Genomic DNA, 14,529 nt, shown 5'->3' on the forward strand with positions numbered 1-14,529 from the left:
GAAATGAATAAAGTGCATTTAATTGAATGCTCCTTATAAGAAAGAAAGTGCACTGTTTGTAGGCAAAGAAACAATTATGGCAAGAATTTTTCTTTAGCTTCCTCCAGATTTAAGAATCTCATTGTTATTGTTTTGTTTTTCAAAATAATTTTCCTCGTTTACGAGTAAACCTGCATTGTAAGAAATGCGCACACATCCATGTCATATGTATCCCTCCCTCCACTTTTGCATCGGCCCACATGTCTCGCTATCTTTCTCCCAGATTATCTTACTCTTTCTCTCACTGTGAGTGATGCATGTATTTCATTGCATTTAATGTGTTGCTTCAGTTTTTTTATGGCATTTTTCGGGGACGTCAGACAGATGTTTTTCATTTCAACTTTGTTGTACTAAGCACCGAGTCGAGTATTGACAAATTCTCAGTCTGTGCTCCCCCAAAAAAAACCATGCCATCTCTACATGAGTTGGGATACAGAGAGAGAGAGGGAATAAGAGACAGTACGCATTTTGCAGAATTATGTTATATAGCTGCCGCTTTATTTTTAATTTGGCAGTGACAGCAATTGAAATCTCTCGGTGTTTGCATTTTACATACATTTTGCTAATTGAATGGGCAAAAAAACGAAACCACGGCAATATTAGGATAGTTAATATGTGTATTGGGGTGGTTATCGAGAGATTATGTGGTTTATGAAGTAAGGGGCTTTATTGTCAATGGTGCTCCATTTCAAAATTCAATTTCATTAGGCAATATTACCATAGATAAGGTTTACGAAGTCTCACAATTTTTAATTGTCAAGAACTGGTAGAACATTTCAACTTTTCTGAAGAAATTTCTTACACATAAATTCCTTATTCATAAGATCGCAAAACAAGGATTGAAGAAAAGTTTGCGTTTTGCATGACTTATTTGGAGACAGTTGCCTTTTTTATGTTTTATAAAAGATGTTTGTCATCACTGTTCTCTATAGGCCCGTTGTATTTGTATTCTATCTGGAACATATCACATATCAAAATATCAATACAAATAGGGTAGGTATTAGCAGATGTGATTTTAATAAAGTAACGTTTCCGCTATTCGTGATAGTTCTTCACTGTCATTAATCCCCAATAAACCCAAGGGCGAGAGAGAATTTTTGCATTATCATTTGAAAAACATTTGAAAACGTGTTGATTATAAGCATTTTTCCAGTGCCTTTGTTTATTGTTTTTTTTTTTTTTGTTAAAATGAAATTATAATTTTGCAAACTTTAGTAAATACTTGCTTTAGCAAATGCGAGTAATTAGCCTTAAAACAAAAAACTTCAAAATTTACGAATTTACTTTTTTATAGCGTAAAACTTTCCATTTTTTCTACAATTTTATCATTCATTTTATCAATCACCATAACATCAAATGTGTATTAATTTTTTTCCAATTGAATGTCAAACTAAGCGTTTAGTTAGCTTTCTATGGCCAATTACAATGTCACATTTCAATTTAAACAATCAATTAGACAAATTGATTAGTATTATTTTTTTTTATTGATTATTAGGACACACATACAATCCCTCATCCGACGCAAAGCTAAATTGCAAATATGCCCACGTATAAATGTTTGATGTCAACAGAATTTCGAAATGTCAGTTACCCTAAATAGTAATCACGATTTGAAGCTTTCCATGGACATCACTAGCCCGGCACTTTTGCCAACAAAGTAATATCACCACATATATTGAATTAATTATAATGTACGATGAATATATATTTTTCAAAATGAATATAATTTTTTCCACACAAAAAAAAATAAATATCTTTAACATGTTATCATGACATGGCAATCAATGCAAAACAAAAATGTAAAAAAAAAAATTGATGTTTAAATCGAAATTTTAAAGCGTGTTATTGAGCCCACCCATAAATTCCTCTGTGATATTCCTCCATATGAGATGAATTTTAAATAGCCGCGTGTTCTGTGTCCGCAACCTCGTAAATCAAAAATGGCAAAAGATAACAACTCTTGAGCTCTTTAATTTACTACTTGGCATTTTGAAAACTCCATGGGAGTTAAAGGGGAAATTTTTAAAACTACATTCGGAGTTTACCAAAAAGATTGTTCAAGAATTGATTTCAGCCAATGAAAGCAAAAAGTCGTATTTTAGGTTTGTTTTCTTTTAGTACTGGATACCCATACCGTGACGAACTAAACGAAAATAGAGTACTAGCTTATCAAGGGCATGTCCTATAATGTACAACACTGGCATTAGCTGTTTAAAAACAATCACAGAAAGAGATCAAGTGAAATATTACATTACAATGTGTGAAGTGTTCAAATAGTTATAAATATTTACTGCTGTGGTTATTTTTGGCACTTCACCACTTCTAATTTCTTTCAATTGCTATTGTGAACCGAGGAAGCGTCTGAAGCAATCTGGCAACACCGTCGCGATTTGCTGCTGATGGAGAGAACACCAAACATGATTGCCACAGTTGGTCGAATTCCAACAAAAATGGTATATTTTTTTGCTGTTTGGTGGATTGGTAGAAACCATCTGAGAGGTACTTCATAAATTTTCTATAGAAATAAAATTTTGACAAGATTTTTCTACAGATATAAAATTTTGACAAAATTTTCTATAGAGATAAAATTTTGACAAAATTTTCTATAGAGATAAAACTTTGACAAAATTTTCTATAGAAATAAAATTTTCATAAAATTTTCTATAGAGAAAAAATTTTGACAAAATTTTCTCTAGAGATAACATTTTGACAAAATTTTTCTACAGAAATAAAATTTTTCACAAAATTTTCTATAGAGATAAAATTTTGACAAAATTTTCTATAGAGATAAAATTTTGACAAAATTTTCTATAGAGATAAAATTTTGACAAAATTTTCCATAGAGATAAAATTTTCATAAAATTTTCTATAGAGAAAAAATTTTGACAAAATTTTCTCTAGAGATAACATTTTGACAAAATTTTTCTACAGAAATAAAATTTTTCACAAAATTTTCTATAGAGATAAAATTATGACAAAATTTTCTATAGAGATAAAATTTTGACAAAATTTTCTATAGAGATAAAATTTTGACAAAATTTTCTGTAGAGATAAAATTTTGACGAAATTTTCTATAGGGAAAAAATTTTGACAAAATTTTCTATAGAGATAACATTTTGACAAAATTTTTCTACAGAAATTAAATTTTGACTAAATTTTCTATAGAGATAAAATTTTGACAAAATTTTCCACAGAGAAAAAATTTGACAACATTTTCTATAGAGATAATATTTTGACAAAATTTTCTATAGAGATAAAATTTTGACAAAATTTTCTATAGAGATAAAAATTTGACAAAATTTTCTATAGAGATAACATTTTGACAAAAAAAATTTTTACGTAAATTTGGTCAGCCACAGCTTGGGAATCGAGTCTATATAGTGAATGGTGTCGCTGTAGATTTGATGGAGGATATTTGTGTGCAGTTGAGTGCAATATCCCACCTTTCAAAATTTTATCATTATCGGACCTTTACGGAAATTGTGATAAGAAATTAAAAAAATTTTGACAAAATTTTCTATAGAGATAACATTTTGACAAAATTTTTCTACAGAAATAAAATTTTGACAAAATTTTCTATAGAGATAAAATTTTGACAAAATTTTCCACAGAGAAAAAAATTTGACAAAATTTTCCACAGAGAAAAAAATTGACAACATTTTCTATAGAGATAATATTTTGACAAAATTTTCTATAGAGATAAAATTTTGACAAAATTTTCTATAGAGATAAAAATTTGACAAAATTTTCTAACAAAAAAATTTTTTAGGTAAATTTGGTCAGCCACTGCTTGGGTATCGAGTCTATATAGTGAATGGTGTCGCTGTAGATTTGATGGAGGATATTTGTGGGCAGTTGAGTGCAATATCCCACTTTTCAAAATTTTATCATTATCGGACCTTTACGGAAATTGTGATAAGAAATTAATTCATGAATAATAAAAAATTTCACCAATCGAAATATAGTTCCTCGTTTTTTCTTGTAAAATAAATTTTCCATCCATAAAGAACAAATCTTGTACATTCTGTAGTAATTTCAGCACATCAGACATCATCAGAATTTATTTTCTTCAATATTTTTTCTTAAACAAACATTCAAGTAAATTTATTCTATTTAAAATCTAACCATGTGTCTTGCTGTGAATTCCAAGGAAATTTGTATTTAGAAAATTATTTAAGAGAATTCACCCACAAGTGATAGCGAAAGCCAAAACTATGAGCAGTGAATGAAAATTACCTGTTGAATGATCATTTTCACTCGTCATTGCACAAATGACTGAATTTATAAATTTATTTCGGAATATATTAAGAAGGTGATCTATTGCAGACATGTAGTAGCCTCATATAAGAAAAATTGAATTGAGATGCTAAAAGATGTGACATGCAACGAATATTGCATATTGAAATATACCAATTGTATTGCAAATATATTTTGTGCTGTTAGTGGAATACAAATAGGTCTTACCATATGAAGCCGGGAAGAGCTTCCTAAAATAGGTTATACAATATTAAAATGGTATGGAATGAGCTATTATATATAGCGTTTGTCACTTTTTTAGATATATGAATTCAACTTTTCAATATATCAATAAAGTGACTTATATAGGCTGTTACAATGCCATTACCAGCTTTTGTGGAACTTGGAATTTCAAAACATATAAAATGTATAAATTACATTCACAATAGAAAATAGTTTAGGAATAATAATTCGGTAATATTAGGCTTGTTTCCCTTTAGTACTGGATGCAACATTTCTATAAACTATCCAGAATATGGTTGTACTGGATTCAGAATATCTTTTTTTTTTGTGAATCAGATTTTTTTGTGTATGCTGATGCGCAATTTTGTTCATGTTTTCGATAAACGAGTATTGTGTTTTCTGTTAGTCCCTCACAGCTTCGTTATCCCGAACTTAATAATCCTATTATTACACGATGTACTACAGTAGTTTATATTCTATTTGTAGAACAGGTAGTACAGAATAACTATAGCGGTGCAGACTTAAGTAGATCTGTTTTCTTTTTTAATTGACATAAAATTATTTTATGAAAATGGAACTTTGCGGTAACATTTATTGTATTTATTGTATTATGTAAAAAAGACTATTTAGAGCTATAATATCAAATTTATCGTTTATCCAGGACATCTCCAAAAAATATGCAACACTGTCATCAGCTGTTTAAAAACAATCACAGAAAACAAGTCAAATCTTGCATTTTTAATGTATGAAATGCTCCAATTAGTAATAAATATTTACTGCTGCGATTATTTACGACAATGTACCACTTTGAATTTCATGATTTTCGATAAATTAGTCACAATAAATTGCTATTGTGAATCGAAGAAGCATCACTTTATCAAAATACAATCTGGCAACATCGGCTCGACTTGCACTGATCAGATGTTCTAGATAGAACACCAGTGGAACGATATTCTGGATAGCCCATACAAATGTTGCATCCAGTGCTAAAACAAAACAGTCCTGGTGACGACGGAACCGTAATAAGATTAATCGTACAACAAATCCTAAAATGGAATTCTCATGTTATTGAAAACTATTGTGAATGATTATTGTTAAATTATTATACACTCGTAGTATTGAATTAATTTGGGTGAAAGATTACTATGTCAAAGTTGTATTTTATCCCCATTGCTACCAAAGGCTCTTAGGTGACACTATTTTGATATTTTGTAAAACATAAAGAGTAAATGCTTCTTATAAACTATTTGAAGAAAACCATAAACGCAGCTCTGAAAACATTACGCTTAAAATTGTGAAATGTAATAGTGTGCGAATTTTGTCGCCTATATTCTGTTAGTAGAAGCTCATGCTGCGTGAGAAGGCTGTTATGATGGCAAATGTTCGATGGGAGAATTGCAAGGGCTGTAACGACACCAAGCAAATAAATATTGCCCCATTTAAATCTAAACCGCACACTAGATATGCTAGTGTTCTCGAGACGTCAGATATCACTCCTGATATCTGCTATAACGGGTCGCTGCCTGATAGGCGGTTTTGCAAAAACTATAGGCGCGAAGTATAAGGACTATTGTATGAGCTGTCATGATGCGGAGGAAAAGGAATCAATTTAACACCTCTTGTGTGAGTGTCCTGCATTTTGTGTAAATCGCAAGCAACTTTTAGGAGCATATAGCTTCAGATTACTGGCGGATCTGGAAAACGTTAACTTAAGCAGTCTGCTAATGTGTTTGGAACAATCTGGTTGCTGCAACAAATAAAAATAATCAAGAAGGTTCAGCGGTTAAAACTAGAAGTGCCCATATGTAATAGGTACTTGTAGTTAATGTGGTATCACAATGGACTGAATAGTCTAACATAAGTGAGTCTGAATCTTAATCGGGCTGCCACTTTAACCTAACCTAACCTAGTAGATGGGACCGAATAATTCGGTTGGCACCACAAATTGGTTGACACAACAAATTTGTTTTCTGTGTATACTATTGGCAAAAAATTTAAAAATTCATTGAATAAAGTCATAATTTTTCAGATTTCTTTTCCAAACCAATTGCAACGAGTTCGAACATAGTACCCATCTTAAATTGTAGTTACATAAAATGTTCAAAAAATAATGTACAAATGAGGCTCTACAATTGTTAATTTAAGCCATAATAAATAAAAATGACCTTAAAAGCCCAAAAGCAAAAACAGATGTCTAAACACAATTAGAAAAGGTCGAATCAAAAATAAAAAAAAAAATGCAATTTTCTTGATTTATTTCTTAACACTGGACAGGTTATTTACTATAACAACCTGTTTTTAATTGGACAAAAACTAATTTATCAAAATTGAACCTGGCGAAATATGCATTTACGATGACATGTTTTATTTAAATAAACTGTGTTCTGGATATTTCATAAAACAGTCCTATTAATAATAAGTTCATACATATATACAATTCTTCTAAATACATCAAAAGTATAAATAAAACAAAAAAATAACAATAATTTTATCTGTCAAATTGTATGCCTTTGATCAATATTCAACTTGCTTTGAAAATTGTGTATATGTGTGTGTGCGTGTCTATGATTCCTCCGTCAATCAATCATCAAATCAATCAACATTAGCATTGGCAACATCATCATCACAAAAGAAAAACAAAGTTATGTAAGTTTTCTAAAAAGAGTGAGAATGAGATTGCGAGAGCCATTCACAATAAAAGAAAATCCCAATGATGAATGTCTCTTATACCAACACCCTCACGTGTGAGTGGTTCATATAACATCACCCCAAAATACAATTACTTTTATTAATGCTGGTTGATGTTTTTTGTAGTGATATATAAGAGCGCGGGTATATTTTCATGTGTGTATGTGTATATGGATGTATGTATGTACCTTTTCAATTTTTGTTGCAACCTCGTCAAAAAAAAAAAACATATTGAAATAAAAAACAAAACAAAAACAAATCTACCAGCAGCATTGATCCATCCATCTATCCATTGCCCGCCAACTTAAGCAACTAAGAACCTCATAATGATCACCATTTAAATTTGTTTGTCTGTCGGTCGGCTGTCGACATCATCAACTGAAAAAGAACGACAGCTCTATAGCAAGAATTGTTTTTTTTTTTTCTAAAATATTGCACGGTGTGCACGTATGGTGTGCGTTTGTATTGTTAAATGAAACATTTTTATGTTTCTCTGACATCCATTCATCTAGGCTTTTTTATTTCTCCCGCTAGCCTTATGTAGCAATATATAAATACAGTGATGTACGGAAATATTCTATACACCTGTTGGTGTTTAATTTTGGAAATTCGAAATTTAGTAATGAAAAACACCTTTGTATACATGTGCATGTATTTGTAGTCATTGCATCACAATTTAATTGCATATTAAATTTATTAGCAAAAGGCATTATCATGAATATAAAAGCGATTAGCTATTTTATTAAGTTAACGCGTGTTCTTTGATCTTTTTTAACCGTTTTCCACTGGTTAGCTTAAATATTTCTTCATTCACAATAGTTTTTGGAAGCAAAATACAATCAAAATTAATTTGAGAATTCCTGTTTGAATTATTACAAAGCGACGTTACTTAAGTCACAATAGAGATCGATTCGAAATAGTGAAAAACGTAATTGTTCACGAAGAAGTAAAAACAAACACTCCTGAAGGTACAATTTTTTCAAGATAAATCTCGTTCTTATGAAAAATTTAATATCGTGCATGAAAATAACTTTCAAGTACAAAATATTCGACGTTATCCAAGCCTTGTGTCATCAGGTATTCGGACACAAAATTTTATTTTTACTTAGCCTCATTTGTAAAAACCGGCACTAAGTTTCAACGGTTAAAATGAAATATTTTTACGGTTTCTTTTCTTACCATGTTTTTTCATGAAAAGAAAGATAATTTAGACCGTGTTATGTTATCATAAAGGGTGGTTAAATTGTAAGGGCCGATGTTGAATGTGAACCACACCTAAACGCCAAGTTTTTTCCGAATTTTATTTGACATTTCTCTATTTCAGACTTACTCAATTTGAACCATGGAGAGATACACAATCCAACAACGTGTTAAATGGTTCCAAGAAATGGCAACAGTAGATGATCAATTTTCGAAGAAATGTGCCTCATCACTGAGGCACATTTTCACCTTAGTGGATTCGTCAATAAACAGAATTGCCGCATTTGGGCGAATGAGAATCCAAGAGTGACTGTCGAAAATCCAATGCACCCACAAAGAGTGACTGTTTGGTGCGGTTTATGGGGTGGCGGCATCATCGGGCCGTATTTCTCCAAAATGAGGCCGGTCAGGCAGTTACTGTGAATGGTGTTCGTTATCGTGAGATGATAACGAACTTTTTATGGCCCGAATTGGAAGATATGGATGTGGACGATATGTGGTTTCAACAGGACGGTGTCACTTTCCACACAGCTAACGAAACAATGGCTCTTTTGCGCAACAAATTCATTGGCCGTGTTATCTCACGTAATGGCGATGTCAATTGGCCGCCAAGATCATGTGATTTGACAGCGTTGGACTTTTTTCTTCGGGGCTATTTGAAAGAAAAGGTGTACGTCGATAAGCCAGTAACAATTCAAGAGCTAAAAGATGAGATAATTCGGCACATTAACGGCATAGAACCTCCATTATGCCTCAGCGTCATCGAAAATTTGGACCATCGGATGAAGGTGTGCCACCGAGGTCGCGGCGCCCATTTGACCGATATTTTGTTCCATACATAATTGAGTAATACCAATATATCATAATAAAATAAAATTACAATAATTTCCTAAATAGTTTGTGTTTTATTCAAAATCAACATCGACCCTTGAAATTTAAACCACCCTTTATAAAGGGTGATTCTTTTGAGGTTAGGATTTTCATGCATTAGTATTTGACAGATCACGTGGGATTTCAGACATGGTGTCAAAGAGAAAGATGCTCAGTATGCTTTGACATTTCATTATGAATAGACTTACTAACGAGCCACAACGTCGAATTTTCAGTGAATGGGCCCTAGAAAAGTTGGCAGAAAATCCGCTTTTTTATCGACAAATTTTGTTCAGCGATGAGGCTCATTTCTGGTTGAATGGCTACGTAAATAAGCAAAATTGCCGCATTTGGAGTGAAGAGCAACCAGAAGCCGTTCAAGAACTGCCCATGCATCCCGAAAAATGCACTGTTTGGTGTGGTTTGTACGCTGGTGGAATCATTGGACCGTATTTTTTCAAAGATGCTGTTGGACGCAACGTTACGGTGAATGGCGATCGCTATCGTTCGATGCTAACAAACTTTTTGTTGCCAAAAATGGAAGAACTGAACTTGGTTGACATGTGGTTTCAACAAGATGGCGCTACATGCCACACAGCTCGCGATTCTATGGCCATTTTGAGGGAAAACTTCGGAGAACAATTCATCTCAAGAAATGGACCGGTAAGTTGGCCACCAAGATCATGCGATTTGACGCCTTTAGACTATTTTTTGTGGGGCTACGTCAAGTCTAAAGTCTACAGAAATAAGCCAGCAACTATTCCAGCTTTGGAAGACAACATTTCCGAAGAAATTCGGGCTATTCCGGCCGAAATGCTCGAAAAAGTTGCCCAAAATTGGACTTTCCGAATGGACCACCTAAGACGCAGCCGCGGTCAACATTTAAATGAAATTATCTTCAAAAAGTAAATGTCATGGACCAATCTAACGTTTCAAATAAAGAACCGATGAGATTTTGCAAATTTTATGCGTTTTTTTTTTAAAAAAAGTTATCAAGCTCTTAACAAATCACCCTTTACATTGTGGTTTCCTCTAGTGAAACGTCTGCTTACATATGCAGTGTTGACAGTATTGAAGACCGTAGATTCTGAAGACCCCCAAAACAGCGATATTTTTTGTGAATGGGGACGAAATTTTTGAGTTGTGGACTTAGGGAAATTCCAGAATTTTGGGGTTTTTGTGGGGATTTTTCTAACTCTGTTTATTATCAGGTTTAAAAAAATGCTTTACATGAAATTTTCCACAGTAAAAAAATTGCTCCTCTTTATTCCACGGCATACATAGGGTACAAATGGAGCATTTGGACTAGAAAGCATCGGAGGATTCTATTTAGGGGAGTCTATTTGGCTAAGGCATTTTTCTACTATTGTGAAATTATTTCGTGAGGATTCGATTTGAAATATCGGCCCATATTTAACAACGCCTTCATATTGAACGATCACAAATTTTTAGATCTTGAGTCTTCAGACGTAAATATTGGTTCATGCATACAGGTTGGCCGAACTTTCAATTTGCATAAAATAACAATTCATTGATTCTGTATACCCATAATTAATTCTGAAGACGTCTTGTATCCGATTATATTTTAATCACTCGTTATCTCCTGGTATTGTGTTTTGAAATCTTTATCTTATTGTAATTTGTAAACAGGCATAACACAATTTTTTCAGTTTTTTTTTTAAATTATTATGAATTTTATTTAGTTTTTTAATAAAAACTTGTCAATCATGTATTTTGGATTTTTGTGAGGAATATTAACTTTATTTGGGATTCTTGGGGACGAAAGCATTCCAATTTGAGGGAAAGAGCCTGGAAAATACTTTCAATACTGAAATAGGTTAAAAAATTACTCTGGCAAAACATCTATAATAGAGAGTGAAAGGCAGACCTAATATTTGCCAGTGTCAGCTATTACTACATTTTTGCCATCGGCGACGATGGCGAACAGATTATGATTAAATAACCCAACAATAATACAATTAAAGAGTTTAAGTGAAACTTTTGTACTTTAATGTTGGCATTATCATTATTAATAACCTTTCCTCTGTAAACATTGACATTTTTAATGAACTGGCGGTTATATTTTAGTCTGACCAAATCGATGCATATGCAGAAGAGTCGACTTGCAAATATTGATCGGCGGCTTCATTTCGATTCTTAAAACCGTACATTCTAAAATTGGCCCTTAAATTTCGCGATGATGAATATTGAACATTAATTGCAATCAAATATCATCCCTGCATTTAAATTTAATGTAATTTTTATTACTATAACACTCTAAAACATGAAAAAAACATGAAATTTACTGTTATTTCAACAGCATCCATCATAAATCCATATATGAGCTTGTATGTTTGTATTTCTCAACCCACACTGTCACACACACATGTTGCAATGAGTATGGGTCGATATTTATGCCAGTTGTCCCCCTGTTCTGATAATATTTTCATAAGTACTTTGTTGTTGTTCTGAGTTGTTAATGTAGGGTCTTCCGTTATGAATATGAGTCTGGTTTTTGTTTGAGAGTACCAGACATTTTTAGGCCGATGTTTTGGATCTCTGATATTGTTGTTATTGTTATTTTGTTTAGTTCCCTGCCTCATCATATGTACAGGTCGATCGTATACACCTACATATAAACATACATAGCATACGTACATGTGTTTAATTTTTATGTACGAAGGAGATCAGAGATCTCCATACATATCAGTCATGTATGGGGATGGTTTTATTTTTTGTGGGTGGGTGATGGAGAAATTTGGGGGAGGGGGGAGGGTGACATGACAAGAGATGAAACACTACGAGTATAGTGGATTCATCATATTTGTGCGACGACGATCTGCACTTGTAGAGATTTCATAAATCCAAGGGATAAACATATACATATAAATACTGATCCACAACTAAGCTGATGTTATTGCTTGTGCTCTCATTTTTGTTTTGGACAAATGATGGTTTTAGCGGGGTTTTCTTATTGTTCTTGCTGTTGTGGTATGCCCATGTAGCAGTTATTGTTTTTATACACGTTTTTGATTGGATTTAATTTAAATTTGTTGAAACTAAAACAAAAACAACAACAAAGTTACGGCTTTTTTCCATTTCACGAACACATACACAAACATACAGAATACTCTTTTTCAATCAAATTACAGAAAAACATAAACGAGAGTATAAGTAAATGGTGACATGCTATCATTTGTTGAGGGGGAGTAATCATGTTATGGGAGCTACATAAATGTTACAAGAGTTGGAGCAACTTTACTGTAAATCCCATATTCGATTATTAGTACTGTACTGTTATCCATACATATGTCTCCCATTACCTGTAATAATAACATACATTACCATCACTGGTACGTGTGAATGTTTGTTTGTTGTTCTTGTTCTTTAAGATTTAATCATCATCACTAAAATCCTCATAACTTTGTCAACACTGTCATCTCAATGATGGAGATTAAATAGGGAGAGAGAGAGAAACAGATGAAAAACTAAGCTAAATCTACACTTTCATAATTGGTTGTCATGTTGGATTAACAATCAAACTGGAATCAAAAGAAAAGTAAGCTCAAACCCCAACGGGGTATATAGTAGCAATGACACAAACAATAATGAAACGTTATAGTAACACAGATATTTTTTTTGGAATTTAAACAAATCAAATGTGGTCAATTCAAACAACACTTTGCAAACAAGAAAAAACACTATTCACTTGATCCTCCTCAACATTCAAACGTCATCATTGTGACAATGATCATGCTAAACAAACCACAGCATCACAAAAAATAATAAAATGAAAATTCATGGCAGAAAAAATCACAATTGCTGTCTCTTCCAATTGGCTGCGGTGGCAAAAAAACGAATGACAGACGAGAATGGTTGCGATAAACGAAGGAATGAATTAACTTAATTATTTTGTAAGATTCTTTAGGAATTCTTTTACTCTTTCGTTGTTCGTTTTTTAAGCGACCACATATATGAACACTACACAGTATTTATTTGTTTTATGTGAGTTTTTTATTCTTAAGATTCTTGTTTTTTTTCCTTAAATACTCTTAAATACTTTCTTTTTTTATAGAAAACACTTACGTTATTTGACAATTGATTATACGTTTTACGTTGAATTTAAATATACATGTTTTCTTATTTATTTTAAAGATATATTTGTAGTTTATGTTACTTGTTTTTTGTATACATATATTTTTTTATAAATATGCTTGATGTTCTATGCTGTTATTAATTTAAATTTAATTAATCCACACAACACTTTTGGGTTTTTTGTTTATTCTAAACTATTTCATATAATATCTAATTTAGTATAAGTTGTTGTTGTTTTTAATCTAAATTAATATATTCTTTTATAAATATTATTTTTTTTTAATTTCAATGGTTTCTCATTGTGATTATATTTTGGTGTTGTTTGAACGCGATCACGCGTTACTTAAGTTCGATGGTGTGCGTTGTTGTCGAGTTTGAGTTTGTGACTGAAGCGTTTAGGTAGAATTTTAGTTGAAATTTTCATTTGGGTTTGACCGTTGGCGTCAACAGTGGTGGAATACAATAAAATGTGTCAGCGGTTGTCGACTTTTCACACAAAATACGCATTGAAACCGAGAACAGAAATTATTAAATAATTAAAGAAAAGATTTGCAATGGACCAAACCATTCATATAAAAAATTGGGATGATATAATTTTTTAAACCTTTAACTGCCTACACTCAAAAAAAAATTTACTTGGATCTAAAGATTTTGACCTTTCCTAAAGGATTTTCGTATTGATTCCGAGTCAAAGATGCTTCTTTAAAATAAAGAAATTTTTTAGCGACCTATCTGGTTTTAAATCTAGGATCAATAAATCTTCAAAATAAGTCAGCCTATATTTGAAGCGTTTTTATCATAAATCTAAATTTTCAATATTTCAGTTAATTTAAGGACAATTTATTTAAATCAAAACAGTGTTTCTGTACTTTAAGAAAAATTTGCCTTAGTTCAAAGGAGGGTGCAAATTTACAAAATTTTTGTCCTAAATTTAATGAAACAAATTTTTGAAGCAAAGATTATAAACTTTATTTTAGTTAAAATTTCATTATTTTAAAGAAATTTGTCCTTAATATTTAAAATTTAGGTTGGTTTAGGTTAAACATGTTCGGCTAAATTTTTTTATTTTTATTTTATTTAGCCTATAGATACAAATATCCTTACAGACTACAGTATACATTCTTAAAGTTTATTCCTGTTTTTCGTACAAACATACAT

The 14,529-nt window shown here is 31.8% G+C and overlaps 1 protein-coding gene across 1 annotated transcript in view; it reads right to left on the reverse strand.

Annotated features, from left to right (window-relative positions):
* The window catches only part of wgn (Tumor necrosis factor receptor superfamily member wengen), a 61,080-nt gene extending 47,330 nt beyond the window's left edge, over positions 1 to 13,750 (reverse strand). Inside the window, exon 1 of the mRNA XM_075303159.1 lies at positions 13,363 to 13,750. The gene's annotated coding sequence lies outside the window, so the exon portion shown is untranslated. The remainder of the gene's footprint in view (positions 1 to 13,362) is intronic.
* Between the last annotated feature and the right edge of the window lie 779 nt (positions 13,751 to 14,529).

This window comes from Haematobia irritans, chromosome 3 (assembly GCF_050003625.1).
Source record: "Haematobia irritans isolate KBUSLIRL chromosome 3, ASM5000362v1, whole genome shotgun sequence".
Taxonomy (NCBI): Eukaryota; Metazoa; Arthropoda; class Insecta; order Diptera; family Muscidae; genus Haematobia; species Haematobia irritans.